The following is a 9,189-nucleotide window of genomic DNA, read 5'->3' on the forward strand; positions in this document are numbered from 1 at the left end:
CATACATTTTGATTAGAAGCCTTGTATTAGCTTCATTAGCTGCAACTCAGGAACACTGGAGGAGGGTCCAGGCTTTTTCTAGGAAATCCCTGGCTGGAGCTGGTATTTGGTTCAAGGTTCGGGGCCGCTCTTTTGGGAGCTGTGTGGGTTTGCTTTCCTGCAGGGGTGGGGTCAGAATGTGACTTAGGGTTGAGCTGTGGAAGCCAGCTTGGTCCATGTGATCACCCTTGGAGTGTATGACAGGGGTAAGATGGAGTAGGCAGGAGTGACATCCTTTGTCAGCCTCAATGAAAAATGCCAGAACAGAGAGCTTGCTAATCTGCACCAGAGTCCTATGCCTTGTAGACAAACCCTGAAGGACACCCCGACCCACCTGAAATATGTGTCTGATTCAAGGAGATTGCAGGCATTTGACACCTGCTCCTTGCAAAGAGTGTTTGCAGCAAGAATTACATTTGAGAAGCCTCACAGTGAGAAGCAGAGGCTGCTGTTTGCCACTGCTAAAGGAAGGAAGGGCTGCTGTAGATCCAGTCTTAAGCCAGCTCCATGCTCAGCTCCAGTATCCTTGTGGCTTAGCAGGGCGGCTGGGTCAGCTCAGCACCTGCACTATGAATTTTCTCCTAGACAGTGGAAGGAGTCTATAGCCATAGGTGCAATGAGGGACCCTGCGGATGATACACTTGTGGGGCAGGAGATAGATTGTGGGACCCTGGAGAGGGTTGGTTTACATCCCAAGTGACTTTGTGAGCTGTGATGAGACATTTATAAAGTCTATGCCCACATGAGTACAGTGGACACTAGGGCAAGACTTTAGGCCCCACAGTAACTCTGTAGAGTGTCTGCGGCCTTGTGTAGATCCAGTGGGAGAACACTAAGGTTTTTTTTTTTTAACTTTTATTGCATTATGATGAGAAAAGTTACATGATTTCAATTTGTCTGAATTTGTTAACATTTAAAAACATATTTTAAGTAAATAAAATTAAATAGAATTAAATCACATCCTTGTTTCCCTTAGATATTTTTGCTCTATGGGTGAAGATCCCTGGAGGGGCTAGACAGCCAGCATCCTTTGGCACATCGGGCCTTAACCTGGCATGCTGGCACAGGGAAATCTAGAGATATCTGGACACAAACAAAAGGCCCTACAGTCTCCAGACACATGGCAACTGTCTTAGTCAGGGTTTCTATTCCTGCACAAACATCATAACCAAGAAGCAAGTTGGGGAGGAAAGGGTTTATTCAGCTTATACTTCAACACTGCTGTTCATCACCAAAGGAAGTCAGGATTGGAACTCAAGCAGGCCAGGAAGCAGGAGCCGATGCAGAGGCCATGGAGGGAATGTTCCTTACTGGCTTGCTTCCCCTGGCTTGCTCAGCTTGCTTTCTTATAGAACCTAGGCCTACCAGCCCAGGGATGGCACCACCCACAATGGGCCCTCCCCGCTTGATCACTAATTGAGAAAATGCCTTACAGCTGGATCTCACGGAGGCATTTTCTCACCTGAAACTCCTTTCTCTGTGATAACTCCATCCTGTGTCAAATTGACACACAAAACCAGCCAGTACATCGACCAAGCCTCAAAGAAAGTTACTGATGGATAGTTGGATGTGGCGTCTCCCTGCCCCAGCCTCTGCCCAGTTACAGAAAGAAAAAGGAAGAAAAAGAAGCTAACTGTAACTCTGGAAGCCTGCTGATGTGGGAATGAGCTGGAGGGACCAGATTGACCTGATATGGGGCCCAGCTGTCCCACAGGCAGAACATCACAGGTATTCAGGAAGTGAGAAGGACTAGGGACACACTGAGCCTGGAAGAATGGCCAGCAGCCCAGAGTACAGAGCTGACCACAGAGAACAATGTCCTTCCTCTGTGCTCTTTCAAAGCAGTAACTTGTCAGATAAAAACAAAAAGCTTACAGCCTCAGGAAATACATGATGGTGTGAGTATGGAACCCAGCTGCTGCATGGGACCCTGAGGTCAGGTGGAACTCTCAAGGGTTCTCGAGAAGTGACCATACCCTTGCCATCACATTTCACATGGGAGAGAAATCCCAATGACCATGACTTCATGTCCTCTCTATCCTTGCCCCTGTTCCTGAGACTGCAGTCCAAGTTTCTGTTGCGGTTTTCTCTGCTCTGGCCGTATCTCTCAGGCAGGGCAATCAAGGTCTTTGTATGTCTGAAGGAGCCTCTGGTGGTAAGGGGCTAAAGGATGGCTGAGAGTACCAGTGTCTCATCCACAGAGATGCCTTTTACAGTTAAGTAAAGTTCATTTCCTCCTAAAATGCCCACACACCGTGAAAGTGAAACCAGTTTGTGTATTTTGAAAGCAATAAGGAAATAGAGAAGAGCAAGCTGGCTGGAATAATTCCAGCTGTTCAGTGGCAGTCACACCAGCTTCCCTTTTATTTTTCTTTCTCTTTCTCTTTCAGTGGTAAGCATGCTCTCAAGACCAGCTTCCCAGGTCTCCTTTAACATTCACACTCCTGTTCCATCACATGGGTGGAGAAGGGCCACTTGTATCCTGCCCCTTCCCTCCAGGATTCAGCCTCAGCATGTCTCCTGACCAACATCTTCTCTATCAGGGGACTCTGTCATCTTGTATCTCACCTCTGGGTTTTAGGGCATTATGTTTTTTGAGATAATTTACAACTTATTCAGTAGCATTTGGGAATTTCAGAAGTGCCAAGTGTTTATCTCCTGCTGTCTCCTGTGGCTTTATGCTGATGTGTGGCTTGGCTTGCTCTGTAAGTTCTTTCTGAAGCTTGTTGGTGGTTTTTGTGATTTCTTGGTCACCTAGAGGATCGTTACCGGACATGTCCTATGTTCTTGACCTATGGTTGTTCTATGTTTGGGAAGCAGAGCTCTATTGGTGTTCCCATGCCCAAGTGGCCACTGGCATGAATTATTTAGTAGCTGATTTGGACTGAAGAGAACCCTTTCGGATGGAGAGAAGTGTGTTGTAGTCTAGTCCTCCTAACAATCTCGAAATGCACCAGGATTCTTTTGTTATTTTGTGTTGAGAGAGGGTCTCATGTAGCCTAGGCTAGCCTGGAACTCAATGAATAAATGAGAAGTCCCCTGCCCCCATCTCCAAAATGCTGGAGCTGTAAGTATGTAGCCCTATACCCAGAAATGCTGGATTTATTTATTTATTTATTTATTTAGAGACCAGGTCTCATTATGAAGCCCTGGCTAGCCTAGGACTCAATATGTAGAACCAGGCTGGCTTTGAACTCACAGAAATCTGCTTGCCTCTGCCCCCCAGATTCTAGGAATGTTGGGATTACTATACCCACAGAATAGACTTTCAGGACTAGTCAATACTACACACAGTTAGAATTTATTTTAAAAAAGAATTTGAGACCATGGCAATGGCTGAGTCAGTGAGCCTTTTCTGTGTAAGAGAATCTCTGCAGGCAGCACAGCACAGACTTGAAATGCCAGCCTTGGGTAGACAGAGACAGGACCTGTGGGGTGTGCTGGCCAGCCAGTTTAGCCCATGGGCCCCAGGTTCAGTGAGGGATCTAGTTTAAAAAAAAATAAGGCAGAGGGGCTAAAGTGATGGCTCCGTGGGTAAGAACACTTGCTGCATGAGCAAGAGGACCTAGATTTAATTCCCAGCATCCGGTAAAAAGCTGGATGTGGTTGTGTGCGTCTGTGATCCCAGTGGTATGAGGAACAGAGACAGGGCAATTACAGGGGCTTGCTGGTTAGCCAGGCAGCCTAGCCAAAAAGCCTACAAGCTACGTGATCTGAGAGAGATCCCATCTCAAGAGAATAAGGGAGTGACAGAGCTGGATGGCCAAACGACCAACACACATGTGTGTACCACATGTGGAGACACATACTTAAGGTGGAGAAATGATTGGATGGTTGAAAATGCCCAGGATTGACCTTTGGCCTCTACAAGCACATTTATGTGTGCACATTCTCTCTCTCTCTCTCTCTCTCTCTCTCTCTCTCTCTCTCTCTCTCTCTCTCTCTCTCTCTCTCAGAGCGTGTGTGTTTTAATATAGATTTAACTGTGGGAGAGAGAGAGGGATTTTCTCTTTAATTTTTTGATGTTTATTTATCTTGTTGTGGGGGCATATGTGCCATAGCATGTGTGTGGAACCCAGAGGATAACCTCAAGGAGTCTCTTCTCCAATTCCAGAGATAGAATACAGGTGTCTGGTTTGCTGGTAAGTACCTTTACCCAACTGAGCCATCTTGAGAGAGTCTTAAGGGCAATAAACACCCCAGAACATCATGAACTTCTCAGGAGAATCCTTAGGATAGCTACATGCATGGATTTAGTGGTTTCTGCAGTCATGATGTTCAAAGGTTTTTAAGATTAAATATCAATATTAAATATTGATCTAAGGAGTTTATTGAATGACATCATCAGGTGGTTTCTCTCCAGTGCACTGGGCAGTTACAAGTGGATAAGATAGAAACATATGTCAAAATATCAGATAAATCATTGACATACTAAGTTGTCAGTAATTCAGCATGTGTTTTACTGTGAACAGGGCTCATTATCTTGCTTTTGTGGTTAGATAATTACAGGTCTATGGACCAGAAAGGAATAAGGCTAAATCAAAGGTTGTATATGTTAGGATATAAACATGATTCACTGATACTTTAAAATCCTGTTTGAATTATGTCTATAAAAAGATTTCTAGCGAACATGGTGGCTTATGCCTGTAATTTTGGAGGCTGGAGCAGGAAAATTACTACAAATTTTAGGTCAACCTCAACTACAGAGTAGAAAAATAGCAATGGATCCTGTAGGCACTCTTCAGAGTTAATTTTGTTAGGAAGAAATCTTAACCCTGAGCTGGGTGAGGGGCTCATTTTTTCTTCCCATTTCCCTGAACTTTCCAGTCAGCTTCCCTTTGCTGGCATTGGCTTATAAATGTAGGTTGCCGAATATTTATAAAGGATTAAAGAAGTCACAGCACTCAAGGAAGATTGCTGGAGGAGAAGCTAATACAGATGCATAATCACTACAAATGGTTAGATATTAAGGCGTCCAGGGGTCTACAAGGTAGCTTAATGGGCTTGTAACTGGTCTTTTGGCTACTTGGTGGGTTCCTTTTTCTGCCACCCTTCTCCTACCGGTGTCCTCCCACCCTTTCAACCCCCTAACTTTAGGAGAGAAAAAAGGATAAAGAAGAAAGGGGGTGACAATTTTGTTAGATTACTTCCTGTTGATTAGGGGCATTGAGTTCCTTGGGGCAAGTTTGATGTTTGCCAGTGGGATATTTAATTTCCTCCTCTTGTCTCTTTGCACAGGACTACTTGACAGACTGCAACAAATCGCATCCAGCCACTAACCGGCCAACCAGCCCCTTCTCTTGGGGATCTAGCATTTATATACCCTCTGAGTCCCCAGAACTCAAAAAAAAAAAAAAAATCACACACTCACAAAAAACATCTGCAGCTGGCAAAATCAAGCCCTGCTGGAGCATGAAGTAACTCCTAGTCAGCTGCTGTAGACAATCTGAAGCAGCCCCATATCCTATACCTGGTATTAAAATGAAAACACATTCTTATATTTCTATATTTTTAAAGAAACCCAAGTTCTCATTACAGGTACCTATCCCCAAGACCAACAACTTGATAACCTGAGTTAAACTCCTGGAGGCCATGTGGTGGGTGAGAGGACTGACTTCAACATGAACATCAGAGAACCTGTACTTACACACACAAATAATAAAGACAATGATGATAAGATAATAAGGAAAGTCTTCGGAAGTCCAAAGCCATCAAGCCACAGAGGCTCAGAATGGTCATCCCAATGCTCTGTAGCAAGTAATGAAGGCAGTCAGTGCCTTTACCAGCTGAACCGTCTCACCAGTCTCAAAAGACATTTTAAATATAGATTTTAAACATGAGGGTTAACAGAGGGAAAGAGGCACTTGAGGAGAAGGCAAGACAGATCCCAGAGCACTGGCCACAAATAGCCAAGATTAGAGTCTGAGTGGAGTCTGAGTGATTCTCTTTCGAGGGTTGCTGATGAGATCACTATGTGGTTCCTGGGCCCCATATGGCAGGATTACTACAACATAGAGTTAAAGTCCAAATATCACAGGAACAAAGGAAGGTTGGACATTGCTCCTGTACACAAAGCTAATTGTCTGTCGTGCACTGGGAAAGGAGTAGCACCCGACATGAGATTAGTTACATTGAGGCCTCTGTCTGCTTTCCTAACTATTTTATTTACTTTTCCTGCTCATTTAGTATAAAATAACTAGAAACAGAAGGAAAGCTAACTGTATTCAACAACTTTTGCCACAAATGTTAATACTCCTCTTCCTGGCGACAGGGTTTTGTTACTAAAGTTTTAAAGGTGGATGCTTCATGCAGTTTTACACACCAAATGAAAACAATTATTTTAGCACCCTTAGACAGATCACTGTCTTAGTTTTTTCATGTGTTTTATTTTGTTGAAACAGTCTCTCTATGTAGGTTAGGCTTGCCTTGAAGTCATAGAGATCTGCCTGACTCTGCTTTCCAAGTGCTGAGACTGAAGGCTTGTGTCACCATGCCAGTCTTACTGTCTTGGTTTTGTTTCCTGTTGGTGAAATAAAATACCCTGAAAAAAAATCATCTTAAAGGAGAAATGGTTTATTTGGCTCACAATTCCAAGTCACAGTCTGTCATTTTAGAGACTTCAAGGCGGCCGAAGTGAGGCAGTCAGACATCACATTGATAGTCGGAAGCAGAGAGCTATGAGCTAATGCATGCATGTTAATATTGAATTTGCTTTCTGTATTCTTATCAAGCCCAGGACCCCCTGCCCAGGGAATGTCCTCCCACATTAATTAACATAATTAAGATAATTATTAATTCTCACTGACCTTCTTCCAGGTGATTCTAGATTGTATGAAATTGACAATGAAAACCGGCCAATCACAGTTACCCTAAGTTTACTGAAGACTGAAGTCACCCTAAGTTTACTGGTGTCCCTTTGAATCACCTAGGGATACCAAGATAGTATAGATTTAATATTTTTTCATAGTTAACACAAAGTAAAATAAAGGGCTCCTCTATACTCTTGTGTTTCTGAGTTCTTTTTTCCCCTTTTGGACTTGTTACCAAAGATTTAAGCTTCTCTGGATGTGGCAGAAACCTAAATAGTTCAACAGAACCCAGATTTTCCCAAAAGAATCCCCAGAATGGCTTATCACATGTGACAGTCAACCCAATGGTTCAAGAGAACCCTAATGGCCCAGAAAAACCCCAAAAGATGAGGATCTCACACTTCCTGTTAGACAGATTGCAGAAATTAAAATTAACTCAGAATGAGCCCAAACAGCTCCAGAGAGTCTCCACACTGACCAGGAAAAGGATGTAAGTCAGTGGAAGGTCACTTGCCTCCTTACCAGAGAAACAGGCAGTCTGGCCTGAGGCTGATTTCAAAGAAAAACCAAGTCTCTGCCATACTGATCCTTCCAAGAGCATCTTAGGACACAAAGAATCTGCCAAAGCATGGGACACTTCCACTCAGTACCTCATAAGAAACTCTAAGATTTTTCTTCTTTCAAAACCTGGAGGATCAGTAAGATGGCCCAGCAGAGAAAGGTGCTTGCCGCCAGGCCTGACAGTTCCTGCAGGTTGTGTACACACATATGCACACACACATACGTGCACCCACACACATGTAAAAAACCAAACAAATCGACAATTTTGGGGGTACACTGGGTCTCACTATACAGTCCTTGCTGGCCTGGAACTTACTACATAGACTAGGCCTACTTCAAATTCACAGAAATTTCCCTCCTAAGTGCTCGGATTAAAGATATGCACCACCCTGGCCTGCCCAATTTCTTTTTAAATTGGGAATGGTTTTGCATTGTGGCAAGGTTCTAACACTTAGGAGGTAGAGGCTGGAGTATCAGGAGTTCAAGGCCAGCTTGAGCTACATCATACTCTGTCTCCACAACAACAGAAAACATTGAGAATGCCTTTTCTGTGAGAATGTACAGCCCCTACCCCATTTCCCCAGGTCTGTACCCTCCACCAATCTCTTAGTTTCTTTTAGTGAGGGTAGCAGTAGGATCTCCAGTTTAGACCAGCATGCGAGTCCAACCCATGCTGATCTCACGCTTACATGTACGTCACTCATGCCACTGCTGATAATGGACAGGTGCTGGCATCTGTCTTGGCACTTGGACTCTAAATAGAGCCAAATGCTGCTTGTAATGGAATCACCTGGGGCAGGAACAGCCTGAAGCCATCGCTCCACAGAAGATGGACTAACGTAGAGCAATCGAAGCTGATTTCCCCAAGCAGTCAGCATCTTCAGCATTTAGCTGTAGCTCTGATTTAGAATCCACTGTGCTGGGATGAGGGGGTTGGCAGAAGAAGCTATGCCAAGGGTAACTGACAAAAGGGCAGGCACTGCCACTGAGAGAGGAGCATCTCTTTGGAAAGAAGGCTGATTGAACAAAGTGGGGGGTGGGGGGAAAGCAGAGGACGGGAAGAAGTCATGGGGCATGCTAACATCTGGACCACAGGACAAAAATAAAAATAAAGGATGTGGTAGCCAGCAGCATGATTAGTACAGAGTGATCTTTTCTGTCTTAACCATGCTTTTTAAAAAAACTTGTGTGTGTGTATGTGTCTGTCTGTCTGTCTGTCTGAGTGTCTGTGTGTATATATCCAGTATCACACCCAGGATTTTGTGCATCTTAAGCAAGGGGCTCAGCAGTTAAGAGCACTGACTGCTCTTCTGAGATCCTGAGTTCAAATCCCAGCAACCACACGGTGACTCACAACCATCGTAATGAGATCTGATGCCCTCTTCTGGTGTGTCAGAAGACAGCTACAATATACTTATGTATAATAATAAATAAATACTTGGGCCGGGCAGTGGTGGTGCAAGCCTTTAATTCCAGCACTTGGGAGGCAGAGGCAGGTGTATTTCTGAGTTTGAGGCCAGCCTGGTCTACAGAGTGAGTTCCAGGACATCCAGGGCTACACAGAGAAACCCTGTCTCTAAATAAATAAATAAATAAATAAATAAATATTTGGGCCAGAGCGAGCAGGGACTGAGCGAGTGGGGCCCACTGCAGCGAGCGGGGTTGACCAGAGATAGCAGAGGTCCTATAAATTCAATTCCCAACAATCACATGAAAGCTTACAACCATCTATACAGCTACAGTGTATAGATACACTGTACATAAAATAAATAAATCTAAA

Source organism: Mastomys coucha, unplaced genomic scaffold (genome assembly GCF_008632895.1).
Source record: "Mastomys coucha isolate ucsf_1 unplaced genomic scaffold, UCSF_Mcou_1 pScaffold5, whole genome shotgun sequence".
Lineage (NCBI taxonomy): Eukaryota > Metazoa > Chordata > Mammalia > Rodentia > Muridae > Mastomys > Mastomys coucha.